The sequence below is a fragment of the Chamaea fasciata genome, unplaced genomic scaffold (genome assembly GCF_029207755.1).
Source record: "Chamaea fasciata isolate MVZ Bird 193981 ecotype frontalis unplaced genomic scaffold, bChaFas1.0.hap1 SCAF_7, whole genome shotgun sequence".
Taxonomy (NCBI): domain Eukaryota; kingdom Metazoa; phylum Chordata; class Aves; order Passeriformes; family Sylviidae; genus Chamaea; species Chamaea fasciata.
Window position 1 is genome coordinate 61530688 of NW_027094092.1, and position 16068 is coordinate 61546755.

The following is a 16068-nucleotide window of genomic DNA, read 5'->3' on the forward strand; positions in this document are numbered from 1 at the left end:
GATGATGGGATTGTATCAGCCCTGCAGTGAGCCTGGATGGCCCATGGACAGCAGATATCCCTGGAGGGAGGATGGGTCCTGGAAGGGATAAAGAACACGGCCCCAGCTGGTTTAACAGCTGCTGACAGAACACGCACTGCTGGGGACATCCTGCACTGAGACCCGAGACACCTTGTCCCAAGTCCATCTCCAGCTCTCCTGGAGCCCCTTTAGACCCTGCAAGATTTTCCCTGGGTCCTTCCCTTCTCCAGGCGAGCATTCCCAATTCTCCCAGAGGTTTTCCGTGCCTGCAATCATCTTTGTGCCCTACTCTGCTCAACTCCAGAACATTCCACATTGTGCTGACAAACCCCGAAATGCTTTTAGGGCAGGGCCTGATAAATGCAAGGATTGAAGGGTTAAATCCCATTCCAGTCTGGGGGAAAGGAGAATTCCTTTGTTATTCCTGCAGCTATCAGCTGGACCTTCATCCTAGTTTTACTAAGCTGGGCTTCTCAAACAGGGAAATTTCAGGATGTCTCCTCCCCTAGCTGTTGGATTTACCAGAGAAATCCAGGGAGCTGCTGGTTTGAGTGGAAAAGGAGATTTTTCCTGAAATGTGGCAAGTGAGGAAAATAAATCCAACCCAGGCTCAGCACAAAAGGAACTCTCCACAATTCCTGTCAGCTGATCCTTGATGGAAAATCTCAGCTCCCAGATAAATCTCAGGAATAAATCCACGCACGGAAATTCAGGGATTGATCCAGCACTGCCGGAATTCAGCATCCTCCTGGATGTTCCACCAAGCAGATGCTCCATGCTGGAATTCAGTCTTTGGGACAACCCAATAAATTTATAATCCAGCAGTTTGTGATTTTAAAGTTTGGAGGGACTTAATCACCTGAGGGACCTTTCCACCCTCACGTTGTTATCCAAATTCCCATTCTGGCTTCTTCCAAAGTTCCCTGGCCTAGGGATGGTTTGGATTTCAGCCAGATTTAACACAGAATTGTTAAATCAAGCGGGCTCTTGACTCCCATATTCAGGGCTGCCTTCCCTACATCAATTACTTTAAGGATCACTCTCTCCAAATTCTGCTTCCATAGTTACCTCCTTAATATTATTCATCTGCAGGGATAAAAAAAAAGGAAGAAAAAAAGAGCAGGAGTCAGCAAATGGAATCTGGCAAGGAATGAATCAAATAAACTCAGAATTTTGTCCTGGATTAAATTCCATTTGACCGAGGCCGTGCATTGAGAACCCCCCAGTCGGTTGTTGAGAGAAAGGATTTGATGACATCAGCGATTCCCTGGGTCCGTCCCCAGAGGATGATAAATAATATTCCCTCCGAGCCCTGAGCTCATCCAAAGCAGTTTTTAAGGAGTGTGTGCAGCATCTCTCGGGCCTTAAATTATTCCACTTTGGAGATCTCGGCGAGCTGAGGCAGCAGGAGATCATTTGCGGGACAGCTTGAGACAATTTGGAAAGGTTTTAATATTGCTGCAATTGTCTTTGAGCTCTCTGCAAGGCCCAGAGCTGATTTAATTCCTCTTCTGAGTGGAATTTAATTCCGTCCTCCTTGAGAGGGAGCAGGGAAATTTCCCTTGGAATCCGGGAGTTTTTTGTCACTGGGTTCAGTGACAGCAGCACCCAGGAGCACGGGGACTTTTTTGGGTTTGCTCATCTTCTTGCCCCAACCCACTATAATTCGCAAAACCTTTAAAATTTGCTAAATTTTTGCCCTTTCCTTGGTTTCCCCATAAATCTCCAGCTATTCCTGCTTTTTTTTTTTTTGCAGGATCCAGATGGGATCACACTCTGCTCCAGTGTCTGAGTTGCAGCCACAGCAGAGGAGAAAAGAATTCCTGCTGCTCCAACCTGGACTTTTGAGGGATCCATGGCAAGGAACATTCCTGTGGAAATACCTGAGGAAAAGGCTGTGGGAAAACGGGAGTGGGACAAAAGGGAAGCAAATACTGAAGGTGCTCCAACTCTTCCCACACTTTTTGTTGCCCTCATCCAAATCTTGTCCAACAAAGCTGCTCCAGGCTGGGGCAGAGCAGAACTCGGATGTTTCTCCTCACAGTGAGTCTGACAGATCAGGCTTCTCTGAAAATTCCCTGGAAATTTCAATCCATCCCAGGAATTCCTCCCAGTGAAATCCATGGAACCTTCCAAATGTGTTTCCTTTTTCCTTTTTCCTTTTTCCTTTTTCCTTTTTCCTCTTTCCTCTTTCCTCTTTCCTCTTTCCTTTCCTTTTCCCTTTTTCTTTTCCTTTTCCATTTCCATTTTTCCTTTCCCTTTTCCCTTTCCCTTTTTTCCCCTTCCCCTTCCTCTCTCTCTTCCCTTTCCCTTTTTCCCTTTCCTTTTTCCCCTTTCCCCTTCTCTTTTCCCCTTTCCCCCTTTCCGCATTTCCCCCCTGCTTAGAACTGGAATAATTTAGGAATCAGCTGTTCCCTAAATCCAGTTTTTTTCCCCCAAACAGATGCTCTATGTTTCTTTATGCTCCGAAATTCATGACACTGATGATTATCTGATTTCTGGGAACGAATTTCCCCAGAATCCCCAGTGTTCCCATGGATCACATCGCACTGAGTATTCCTTTACCTGGATCGAATCCGACTTTCCTTGGAGCAGAACGGCAGCAGGAAAAGCCCCCCCAGAACCCACAACTCCCCCGGGATTCTGTTCTGGCACAACAATCCCGGTTTTTAAACAGGAATTTATTCCTGCCTTTGATCCAGACAATCTGAAATTCCCGAAGACGCGAACGAGTCAGGATTTTTCCCAATGTACAAAGAGCTTTTACATTTCCTCCTCAAGCCAAACCAAAGAGTGGAAACAGCAGCAGCTCCACGTTGCTCAGACACTTCTATTTCCCCTATAAAGACCTGGCAGTTTGTTTTCCTCAGCCAGCTCCAAACCCTTTTTATCCAACTTCCCAGCAAAAAACTGGGAGAAGAAACCTCACCCCGGTGGATGAAAAAGTTTTTCAGTTTTTGATGAAAATGCAAAGAGGAGCATCAAAACAGAGCTTCACTCGCTGGCAGGGAAAAGAGAAGGTTTTTTAGAAGGGAAAAGATGAAAACGAAATATTTTCTGCTGTGGAAAACTCTGCTTGCCAGGGAAAAGTCGGATATTTATGGAGCTGGAGAACTCAAAAATGTGCCAGGACGGAGGAATTAAGCGAAAAAATAAACTTATTGTTTCTCCTGAAATCCCACCTGTGTAGTTTGGATTCTATTATTTAGGAGTCATAAATCAATCTGTATCCAGGCCTGGTATGTGTCCAGAAATAAATATATGGATAGAATTTCTGTGGAGCAAATGAAGGCTGGGATTTCCCCAGTAACTGGGAATCTGTTTCCCTTCCGTAATTGTTCTATCCCTGCTTTTCCAGCCACACATTCCTCACTCCCATAATTTCACTTCTCGCGGAGTTCAATCTCCTTGGACTGCAATTCTTTGAGAAATCTGGTTATTTTTCCTTAAAAAGGGGGAATTTCCTTGCAATCGTTGATCCATGGTTGAATTCCTGACTGGCGTCAGGATTCATGGAATGGTTTGGGGTGGAAAGGACCTTCAAGCTCATCCCATTCCACCCATTCCATGGGCAGGGACACCTCCCACTGTCCCAGGCTGCTCCAAGCTCCAGTGTCCAACCTGGCCTTGGACAATTCCAGGTATCCAAGGGCAGCCACAGCAAATCTGGGAATTCCAGCCCAGCCAGGAATTCCCAGTATCCCACCCAAATCTCCCCTTTCCCAATCTGAAGCCATTCCCTGTGTCCTGTCCCTCCATCCCTTGTCCCCAGCCCCTCTCCAGCTCTCCTGGAGCCCCTTCAGGCCCTGCCAGGGGCTCTGAGCTCTCCCTGGAGCCTCCTCCTCTCCAGGGGAACATTCCCAGCTCTCCCAGCCTTTCCTCAGAGCAGAGCTGCTCCATCCTTCGGATCATCCTTGGTTCCTCCTCTGGACTCTCTCCAGCAGCTTCACGTCCTCCCTGTGCTGGGGACCACAAGCTGGATACAGAATTCCAGGTGGGACCTTCAGGACATCCGGTTTTTGGTGCACTGGGCTGTTTCCCACCAAACCTCGGTGCAGTTTCAGTTTCTGCCCTGAGACAGGGTCAGAAATGAACAATTTAAAAATTGTTATTTAAATAATTAATGGATTTAATAAATAAATTATTAAAATATCACCAGAACCGGGCAGAGGCAGCAGCTCTGCAGCACTTGGAGCTGGGGATCCATCAAAACCACGGAGGGAAAACCACGTTTTCCCTGCTGTAGGGAGAGCATTTGGAGTTTTGTGTCCGATTTCCACCTCCCGAAGCTTTACAGGGGAAGAGCAGCATTTCAGCCTGCCAAGCTTTTCGTGTTTTTTATTTCATCTACAGGCCGACCTTCCCCTCCAAACAGCCTCGGATCAGCATTCCGAAGGTCGGGCGAGCAGGATGCCAAGTCAGGCCATCCCGCAGAGCGTCACTTCAGCTTTTCCTCGAATTCCAGGCCCGGTTTTGTTGGGCAGGAGATCAACCAGACAGGTGGAAAATCACCCTCAGAGGGCACCTGGTGATTCCTCCCAAACGCCACGAGCAGGGATGACAGCTGGATCCGGGAGAAGGGATGTGCAGGAGGGGTCAGGCTGGAGTTATCATCCCAAAGACCATCTGGGCTTCTCAGTGACCTCTCCAGGGCAACTGAAAATGAACAGAGCTCTCTCTATTCATTCCAGATGGAGGGTTTTTTTTTTTTATAAAATTTACCTTTTCATGTGGAATTTGAAGTGGTTTGGTCATATTTTTGGGAATTTTCAGTAGGAAAAGTCTTTTTTATCCTGAAAGGTCCTTTGCTGGTGCTGTAGGGGTCAGTCCAGCTGACCAGGCACTGCTAAACGGGATTTTTCATCCCAGAGACCATCTGGGCTTCTCAGTGACCCCTCCAGGCCACCTGAAAATGAACAGAACTCTATTTATTCCAGATGGACTTTTTTGGGGGGGAAGATTTACCTTTTCGTATGGAATTTGAAGTGGTTTGATGTCTTATTTTTGGGAATTGGTTTCATTTTGTTCCCCTCTCTGTCACTCCACACCCCATTTGTGGGATAACTGCATAGATTGAGCTGGGAGCAAACAGAGCACCCAGATTGTTCAAAAATATTTCTCCATTTTATTTTATTTTATTTTATTTTATTTTATTTTATTTTATTTTGTTTTATTTTATTTCAGTAGGAAAAGTCGTTTGTATCCTGGCAGATCCTTTGCTGGTGCTGAAACAGGATTCAGCATCTCCCACCTGCTTCAGCTGCCAAAATAATGGTGGAGTGGATGTCGAAACAAACGCAGGAGCACCCAGATGTCCAAGATTTCCTGCAGGAGCTTGCCAAGAGTCTCTGACTTGGAATAAAAAGGATTTTCCAGTCAGCTCTGGTACCTCTCTGATTTTTCTGGGTTTTCCAGGAGACTGGATGAGCTCCATCCTTGTGTTTTACTCCTGCGAATATCCCGCTGAGTGTGGCTGAAGCGGAGCCCCTGGATCATCCTGGCTTGGTCAGTGGAGCACACCGGGGATGTGGGAATGTTCCAGCTCATGGATTCTGCTTCCATCACCCCCAGTGAATAAAAACTCCCAGTTCCAGAGCAGTTCATCCGTCCTGGGGTTACTGGTGCACGGCTGGAGTGTCTCTGCATGGGATCGCTCGGTGCTTGTGGGTTATCCCGTCACGGAGTCACAGAACCCCGGGAATATTGAGGTTGGAAATGAGCTCCAAGATCAGAATCCCAGCTGTTCCCCAGCCCAGAGCTCTGAGTGCCACCTCCAGGAATTCCTTGGACACCTCCAGGGATGGGGCATCCAAACGAGGGGACAGATATTCACAGGATCATGGAATCATTAAGGTTGGAAAAGACCTCTGAGTTCATCTGACCATTCCCAGCACTGCCGAGGCCAGCACTGCCCCGTGTCCCCAAATGCCACATCCACAGGGATTTAAATCCCTGCAGATATGGGGACTCCACCCTCTACCTGTGCCAGGGCTGGAAAACCCTTTTAGGGGAAGAATTTTCCCCAAATATCCAATCTAAACCTCACGGAATCCCTGAGGTTGGACAAGAGCTCCAAGGCCACCTTGTCCCAGCTGTGCCCGATGCCCACCCTGTCCCCAGCCCAGAGCTCTGAGTGCCACCTCCAGGAATTCCCTGGACACCTCCAGGGATGGGCACTCCAAACCTCCCCAGCCACTTCCAAGGCCTGAGCGCCCTTTCCATGGGGAAATTCCTGCTGCTGCCCACCCTGAGCCTCCCCTGGCCCAGCCCGAGGCCGTTCCCTCTCCTCCTGTCCCTGTTCCCTGGGAGCAGAGCCCGACCCCCCCGGCTGTCCCCTCCTGGCAGGGACTTGTGCAGAGCCACCAGGTCCCCCCTGGGCCTCCTTTTCTCCAGGCTCAGCCCCTTGCCCAGCTCCCTCAGGAATTCTCCAGCCCCTTCCCTGCTCCGTTCCCTTCCCCGGACACTCTCCAGCCCCTCCATGTCCTCCTTGTCACGAGGGGCCTGGAGCTGCCCTCAGGATTTTCGGTTCCTCAGAACTCTCCCAGCACAGGGGACAATCCCTGCCCTGCTCCCACTGGTCACATCAGTGCTGGTCCCAGCCAGGGTGGTGACAACCTGGCGCTGTCTGGTGGCCTTTGTCCAGGCCCTGCACAACCCTTGCAATGACCATTTCCTCACCTGCTTCTCCTCCACCTGCCCCTCGAGGTGGTGACGCCCAGCGTCCCGCCAGGTTTGATGTCCTCCACTGGAGGCTTCTCTGGGATGCCCACAATTGATCCTCTGATGCCAGGAGGGAAAACAATTCCGTTTTCTCCCTCAGGATCCCTTCCCAGGGCCCTTCGGCCGCTCAGACATCTCCTGCTGCTGGCTTGTCTCCCTTGCACTGGTAACAGAGAATTTACTCATAAAAACCCTCCAGACTAATTATTTTTCATTTATTTATAATTTCCATGGCTTCAAATGGCCTCCAGCTCCAGAAGACAAAGAGAAGCTCCTGAGATCAAAGCTTTTAGGGGGAAAATACCTGTTTGCCTTTTATTAGGCACCGGGAAAGTGGCATTTTTCCAGCTGTTTCCAGCGCATCCCTTTATCTTTGCTCGCCACGGCAAAGCCGAGCCAGATCCAGGTTGATTTTTAGCCGGAGTTTATTTCAGGGGAAGTGGGAGGAAAGATATTAATTATTGGGTCACCGCTGAGCCGTGCTTTGGGCTCGGTTTTGGCTCTGCGCTGGCGTTCCCTCCCTCAAACGGCTCCTGAATTATTTTATTAATGGGAACGTGGGCAGATGGACTGGAAAATGTAACTCTTCACTGCCTCCAAATGAGGCTCTGCAGTAATTAAATATTTTAGAGCGCTCTTAAAGCTTTATTCTGCTCCCTTCCAGCCGCCGTGAAGCAGCTCCCTCTCCCATCCGTCCCTGTGGATGCTCCCAGCGCTCCCATTTCTGATCCCACCACACTCTCCCAGAGTTTTAACACTGAAAATGTGGTTTTTGTGTTTGGTTGTTTTTTTTTTTTTTTTCTCTGTCCGCACTTGCAGGTGGGGGGCTCACACGGAATTTTTTGGGATTTTCCGGTTTGGTTGTACCTGGTGAGGTTGTACCTGGGTCCCATCCTGGGATGCATTTGCTGGAGGTGATGGAACTGCTGAAATACTTGAACTAACTTTAGTCAGGGGTTTGTTCTTCTTTGCCCAGGGGGAGGGGAATGGGGAATTCTTTTTCCCCTGTTTTTAACACCTGCACAGATTTGGAGTATCCAGGAGATCCAGAGGAGAAAATGACCATTAAAGGACATTAACTAACACCAACTCCAAACTATCCCTGGCAGGGCTGGAGACACCTGGGAAAAGAGAGATAAGAGAACCAAGATTAGGGATCAACAACCAACAGGAAACCGAATATTAAGAACTGGGTAATTTGGGGCCAATGAGCTGTGAACAAAGGGATTTCTCTGGGTTTCCTATGTGGAAATACCCGAAAAATTTAATGAAGGCCACGTGGGATGGGATGATTTTTCACTGCGTGTGTGGATGAAGTGGTTTCCATTGCACATCCTGGCCAGAATAAGGCAATGCCTTAAACCTCTAACTCTAAAAAAAGAAGTTGTTGGAGAGATTTATTGTTCTTCCTGCCCCTGGATCCCTGGAAGTGTCCAAGGCCAGGGTTTGGAGCACTCTGGGATGGTGGAAGGCATCCCTGCCTGTGGAATGGGACGGGATTTAATGTCCTTTCCTGTGTCGGGCTTGTGCGAGAGAGATGAGACCACCCAGAGGTGTTTAAATCATCATTTATTGCCTCAGCCTCATGGAGAGTGAGAAAATCTTCGCAGCATGAGCTAGAGGCCAGGAGCTCGTGGTCAGCGGCCACAGGAGCACAGGTTACAGGGGTTTTAAAGGTTAATTAGCCAATAATCTGCTGCCACACTGATTGTTTTCGCTTTCACGCCAATCCCTAATTCAACCGCATCACACTTCCTGCCACAATGCCGCCTTATCCAATCCTAAAACGACACACAAACTGGCTGCACCTTAAAACTTTTGCTATTTCTGTAACTCCTTCTCGACCCAAACTTTAAAGCCTTTAAACTTTCCACTACCTAGCTCAGCATGTTTCTGCTTAAACTACAAAGCCGCATTTCTTGCCGATGGCCTCTAAATTTGGAAGCCTTTTCCAAGGTGGAGCCCTGGGTTCATTTCTGCGTTTGGGGCTGCATGAAGGAGGCTTTGAGAGATTCCTGCGCCTGGAATCCGCACACTTTCCCACCCCAGCCATTCCGGGGTCCTTTGGGACACGGCAGCCCTGGTTCCAGCACATCCCGGTATTGCCCACAAAAGACCTCTGCGCAAAGTTCCCGAGGTTTTTGAGCTCGTCCTCTCCTTCCCGCATCCCCAGCCCTCCTCAGCCTTCCCCGCTGAGTTCAACGCCATTATTTCCGTCCCCTCTGCTCTGCCTTTCTCTGCCATCTCTGCCCCCTCCCCTGGCTGTTCCTCGGCTCTTCCGTGCCCCGTCCCTGCGGGTGACACTTCTCCTGGTGACATCAAAGGCCGCCGAGTGCCCTTCTTCCCAAAAAACCTCCCCTCCTGCCAGCCCCACAACCCCGGCTCTTCACACAGCTGTCGCTTCTCATCTCACCTGACCCATTTTTATCTTTATGAAGAGAGAATTCAATCCCCAAAATTAAAACCCATTCAGGCCCTCTCGTCGCAGCAGGGAAAAAAAAAAAAAAAATCCGATCCGTTGATGCCGCATAATCGCAGTCCCCTCCCATTAAAGGCGTTGATTAAATGTCTAATTAAAAGCTGCCTGGGTATAGATGGGGTGGGCATCCAGTGGAGGGCTGGGGGGTTTTGATGAAAACTCGTTAATACAGATCTCATTTGTGAAGAGCCACAATGGCTTTGCTGATCAAAGCCAGGTTTACTGGGAAAAAAAAAAAAAAAAAAAAAGATTAAAATGAGCTTTCCTTTTGTATATTTTTTCCATATTCCAAGTGGTTCTGGCCATCCAGAATTTACCTTCAGTGTTGCCCCTGTTCTCTTTTGACGTTTTCTGAGCCTCGCAGAAATTGTAGCACCGTCAGTTGGATCCTGGGGGTAAAGCGAGGGATGACAAGGGGAAAAAGGCTCTCGGGGGTTAAAATCTTGGAGGTCTCGGATTGGAGGAGCTTTTCCCTTTTCCAAACACGTCCTGATCCCTTTTCCAAACACATCCCGCATTTCCAGGGTGGGATGTTTCCCTTTCATCCCTCCCAGACAATCCCAGAGCACTCAGCCCCGGGGAAATAAAGTTGCTGCGGCATTTAAATCACTGAGCTTCAGCCAGACCTGGATTTGTCCCAGACAGAATTCCCAGGGCCAAAAAGGTCCTGGGATGAGGGTGATTCCCACTGGATTGTGGGAATAAACAGAGAGAGGGAGAAGAGGTTTTTAAAGGGAAAGGGAAGACGAGATTCCCCTTTGGAAATGGGGTTTTGCTCAGCGAGAGGCAAGGTTTGCTCGAGGGGAGAGCAGGATTGGATGAGGGAAGGGCAGGATTTGGGAGCCTTCCCAACCCTAAATTTCCAGCCCATCCTCTTCTTCATTGCTGGCACCAAGAAGTTCCAGGCTGGAGGTTTCCAAAATGCCACCTCTGCTGCGGGTGACAACTGTCACCTCTGTCCTCTGGGCTGGGCAGCGACATTTAAACCTTAGGGGGACTTTGATTCTCCTCCAGAGCCAGCAAAAACTCTTAAATTTGGGTTTGGACAAGAATTAGGTGGGATTTAAGGTCCCTTCCAGCCCAGAGAATTCCAGGAGTCTGTGATTTCCGTGGAAGCAGGGAGCAAGGTTTTAACGGTTGGGATGGTCCTTGTGGAATCCGGATATCCTGAGGATCTGGGATCTGAGCTCTGCCTGTTATCATAACATCTCTGTCGCAAAATAGTGCGGCTGAATTAAGAAATAAGCACCAAAAATTGAGGTTGGAAGGGGAATTTTTTTTTTTGATCTACAGCTCCGGCTGTGGTGTTTTAATTCCTGAATGGACGAAGGTACCCTGACCCGGGAGTGGTTTTCCGGGATCCAGACATGTGAAAAACAGTGGAATTTAGGTGTAAAACACTTCAGGAACGAGGTGTGGATCCACTGAATGGCTGGAAAACTCCTCCCAGCCGCCACGCCTGGATGAGGGATTTGTTCCCTCCGCACACTCCAGTGTTTACTCGGGGTCTGGAGATCACAAAAACACTTTGTAGCTGCTGACAAGCGATATGGAAAGAAAGGAAAACATCGCCTCGATCCAGTTCAGGAGGTTCCAAATCCCCCCGGGAGCAGATTAATTACTTGAGAGGCTCTCAGGACGCGCCTTAATCCCGCTCACCTTTTGTTCGACACCTGGTTTTGATCCTGGAACGAGAAAATCGCCGAAAGCTCTTTGTCCCCTCCTGTAATTGCTTCCTCTGGATGAAAAATAAAATAAAATAAAATAAAATAAAATAAAATAAAATAAAATAAAATAAAATAAAATAAAATAAAATAAGAACCCCCCAAAACCCTGCAGTCAAAATGATTTCCGATTTTTCAGCTGGTCCTGGTGCAAGAGGGGTTTTGAATCATTACAGGTCAAGAGGCGGTTAAAAGGCGGCGTTAATTCCCGAATGTTCCCAAATTATTGTCTCCGTTTCTTGGGAGCTGATGGATGTGGGGGAAGGATGAGCACGATGACGTCGATCGCACTGAGGGTAATTAGGAAAGAGTTTAATGAACCTCGAGAGCCGGAGCTCGAAAGATTTGGAGCGCAGGGTTTAGATCCCGTGGGGATTGGTGGGGAAGGATTTTTGCCAAAATTCCCACTTTTTTTTTTTTTTTTTTTTTTTTTTTTTGGGGGGGGGGGGGGGATCCAGGCAGTTGGGTTTTACAAGGATGCAAGGAATGGGACAGAACTTTGCCTGCGCTGGGATGAGCTCTCATGGGGACCGAAAGGTCGTTCTGGAATCTCTGGGATAACGCAGGAAACTCCAGGATGAAGGGGATGCTTTGAACTGAAAGGGATTCGATTTTGAGGGGATTTTGGGAATTAATTCCTGCCTGTGAGGGTGGTGAAGCCTTGGAATGGATTTTCCAAAGAGGCTGTGGTTGCCCCTGGATCCCTGGCAGTGCCCAAGGCCAGGTTGGACATTGGGCTTGGAGCAGCCTGGGACAGTGGGAGGTGTCCCTGCCCATGGAATGTGGTGGGAATGGGATTTAAGGTCCCTTCCATCCCAAACCACTCTGGGATTCTGGGATTTCAAAGGGATTCTGGAATTACAGAGAGAACCACGTGCAAAATACTGAAGAAACGGAAGGGAGCAAAGGGAATTCAAATATTTATTTATTGAAGGAAGTGATCAGGAAACCTGGAGGGAATAAGGAAGGTCTTTTCCTGCTGGAATTCCCAATAAAATGAGGAATTTCTGAGGATCTCCCCCTCTCTGGGCAGCTGTCAAATCCCATTTTCCTTTTGCCGCTGGCATCATTCAGGAATTCCCAACTTTATAAGCAGCCATCAAGGTCTGAAGGATTTTAAAATGTAGAAACGTTTTGATTTTAGGACCATTTGGAATAAGTTTTATTGTTTTTGGCATCAATAACTCTTCCACTAATCCCCATGAATTATCCACCAAAACAAGTTTGGAATTCCAAGCTTTCCTCCTTCCATGTATGGAATAAAGATTTTTAAAGAAATATACGAAGATTTTATATATTTTTATATGTTATAATAATATAATAAATATAATAAAGATTTTTAAATAAATATATTTTTATACCTACGATTAAAAATGTTCATCGGTGAGTTACTACAAATTCCCACCAACTGCAGTGAAATTAAGAAAATTTTCCAATTTTCCAAGAAAATTGAGTCCAGGAATTAAAACCGATTCATGAAACTCCCACAGGTTGGGGTTCATCTGCTGGAATTTTCCTTGGGAAAAGGTAAATCCCTCCCTTTGTTTTTACTTGGTAATGAGGAGGACCAGGGGTCCCTGAGGAAGGAATTATCCCATCCACAGGTGAATTATCCATCTTTTAGCCAGGAATGTGCCCCTGCCCATGGCTCGAGGGTTTTAAAGGTCCCTTCCAACCCAAACTCCACAATTTTGATTCCAACACTTTTTTTTTCTTTTCCTCCTCAAGCTCCGGATTTTCTTTCCTCTTGTTCCTCAGCCAGGCTGGATTTGCTCCTCACCTTGCAATCCTCGCTCTGGAGATGGAATTGTTAATTCCCAATTAATTATTTTAATTTGTCCTTGGATGCATCCTGCAACAGTGGCTGAGCAGTTCCCAAATCCATTTTTTTTTCGTCACCTCAGTGAAAGCAGAGTTGATTTTTCATCTCTGTTTTCAGAGAGAAAAGTGATGCACACCGAGAATTCCTCCGAGTTATCCCTGGTTTTGGGGTAGGATACCTCGGAGCTGAGATTCCTGGGATTTAACTGCATTTAGCGCTTTCCCAGCAGATGTGATTCCTTCCAATGTAGAGGAATCCGGGAATTCTCAGCACATTTACAAAACAATCGCCGGGGTCTCGTCTCATCCTGGGAAAAGGAGAGAGGAATTAGCAGTGGCTGCCTCCGGGAAATGTGGGATCGGAGCTTTTTTTTGTGGGAAAATCCCAGATTTTAGGAATTTGGGGTGAGGAGAGAAACCTAAACCGGAATTCCAGGTCCTTTAAATTCCTTGACCCTCTGCATCCCTTATTTTCCACCCAGCCAAGGGATCCAGGCTGTCCCGAATCCCACCCGAATTTGGATTTTCTTCTGAATCCCAAAATTTCCGTCTATGATCCTCAATTTGTTTTCTTCCTAAATTTTCCCGGCCGGTTCCAGCTGCATTTAGCGCTTTTCCAGCAGATGTAATTCCTTCCAATTCAGCTGATTTTGGGAATTCTCAGCACATTTACAAAACAATCGCCGGGGTCTCACCTCATCCTGGGAAAAGGAGAGGAATAAACAATGGCTGCCTGTGGGAAATGTGAGAGTGGAGAAAATTTGGGGGAAAATCCCAGATTTTAGGAATTTGGGGGAGAGGAGAGAAAGCTAAACCGGAATTCCAAGTCCCTTAAATTCCTTAATCTTCTGCATCCCTTATTTTCAACGCATCCAAGAGATCCAGGCGGAGTTCCTGAATCCCACCCCAGTATGGATTTGACTCTGAATCCCGAAATTTCCATCTGCGATCCTTAATTTTTTGTTTTCTTCCTAAATTTTCCCCGGCCGGTTCCAGCTGCATTTAGCGCTTTTCCAGCAGATGTAATTCCTTCCAATTCAGCTGATTTTGGGAATTCTCAGCACATTTACAAAACAAGCGCCGGGGTCTCACCTCATCCTGGGAAAAGGAGAGTGGAATAAGCAGTGGCTGCCTGCGGGAAATGTGGGATCGGAGCTTTTTTTGAGGGAAAATCCCAGATTTTAGGAATTTGGGGTGAGAAGAGAAACCTAAACCGGAATTCCAGGTCCCTTAAATTCCTTAATCCTCCGCATCCTTTATTTCCAGCACAGCCAAGAGATCCAGGCTGAGCTCCTGAATCCCACCCCGGGAATCCACTTTGGTTCCTCCATAAAACCAAATTCGGAATTCCATTATTGGCCCCAACTCCCTTTCATTTTCCCTTAAATTCCGAAACGCTTTTCCCAGCAGGAATTCTGTTGGGATTTCTCTCAGCACTGCTGCACAAGGGTCGGTATTCCGTGGCTGAGTGGATTTGTGGGATAAACCGAGGAGATTTTGGGGTAGGAATGTTTTCCCAGCTCATCCCAGGTTTGGGTTTTTTTTTTTTTTTTTTTTTTTTTGGATATTTTGGGATATTTTGGTTCATTTGGGTCTTGGGGTGTTTTTTTGAGGCAGGGAGCACTGTTGTATCTCATTCCAGGTTTGGGGTTTTTGTTAATTTGGGTTTGCGGTTTTTTGGTTCATTCGGGTTTTGGGGATTTTTTTCGATTCATTTGGGATTTGGGATATTTTGGTACATTTGGGGTTTGTGTGGGTTTTTAAAAATTATTTTTATTTTTATTTTATTTTCTATTTCTATTTCTATTTCTATTTCTATTTCTATTTCTATTTCTATTTCTATTTCTATTTCTATTTTTTTGAGGCAGGAAACATTGTTCCAGCTCATACCAGGTTTGTGGGTTTTGTATTCACTTGGGATTGGGATATTTTTATTCATTCGGGTTTTGGGGATTTTTTGGTTCATTTGGGATTTTTTTTTTTTTTTTTTTTTTTTTTTTTCTTTGGGGCAGGAAATATTTTTCCAGCTCATACCAGGTTTGGGGTTCTGTGCCATCTTGGATTTGGGATATTTTGGTTTTTTTGGGTTTGGAACTTTTTTGGTTCATTTGGGTTTTGGGGTATTTTTTGGTTGGCTGAGTTGTGTTTTTGTCTTTGTTTATTATTATTATTATTATTATTATTATTATTATTATTATTATTATTATTATTATTTTCCCCCTCCATATAATTTTAAAGAAAAGAGCGAAGATTTTCATCTCCCACCATCCCAGTTTCTCCCGTTTACGAGTCAAATTCCGCTGCCAGAAAGGAGAATTCGGGATTTAGACTTTCCTGCTTTTCCATCTAAATGCTGGGATCAGATCCCAACCCTCCAAATCCCATCCCAGCCAGCTGCTCTCCCACCGAATTCCACGTTTAACTTCCAGCACACGCATCATTCCCGCCCCGCTCCGGCAAATCTCCCGAGCAGGTGCTCACATCCTGAAGAAGTTGAATCCCTGCCTGGATCCAGCCCAAATCTCCATAATAGGGGAACGATTTGGCTTCCAGGCTGGAAATTGCAGATTCCAGGCACAAATGAATTGCCACTCCTTGATTCCCAATGAATCATTCCGAACATTTCTCCATCTGCTTTTATTCCACTTTTTGTTTGTTTTTTCTTGTTTAGTTTTGTTTTGTTGTTCCTTTCTTTCCTCCTGCAAATCCATCTGCTGCTCCGTGGGGAAGCGGGGCGGGAACACAGCCGGTAAACAGAAAAGTTCTCTTTTCCAAACATTCCAAACTTTTGGAAGTGTGAGGTCCTATTTCTCCAGGAAAAGATTTTTCCCCCTGAAAAAGGCAGGGAATTCTCCTCCTCTCTCTGGATCTTCCCAAAGGAGGCTGATCAGCAGCACGGGGATGGAGCGGAGGGATTCATCCCAAGCACCATTCCAAATCCAACAGGAAATTCCCATTCAAAATGGAAAAGCTGGATGCGTCCCGAAAATATCCTATAAACCTCAACATGAACCTGCCAGACCCACAGTTGTGCTGGGAAATTTGGGGTCTGGAAACCACCCGGAGAACTGGGTGATTGTCTCTTTCCAACTTTTTCATGGAATGGTTTGGGTTGGAATGGATCTAAAGGATCATCTAATTCCAACTCTTCCCTTTGTCTGGATTCCCTGTGGGTTATTTCCACCATTCCTGGAATTCCTGTGCTTCAGCTGAGGATCTCAACATCAGCCAGGAAGGTTCAGCCTTTCCTGGGATGAGTCATTCCCAAAAATAATGTCCGGAGGGAGAAAAGAGTGGGAAAAA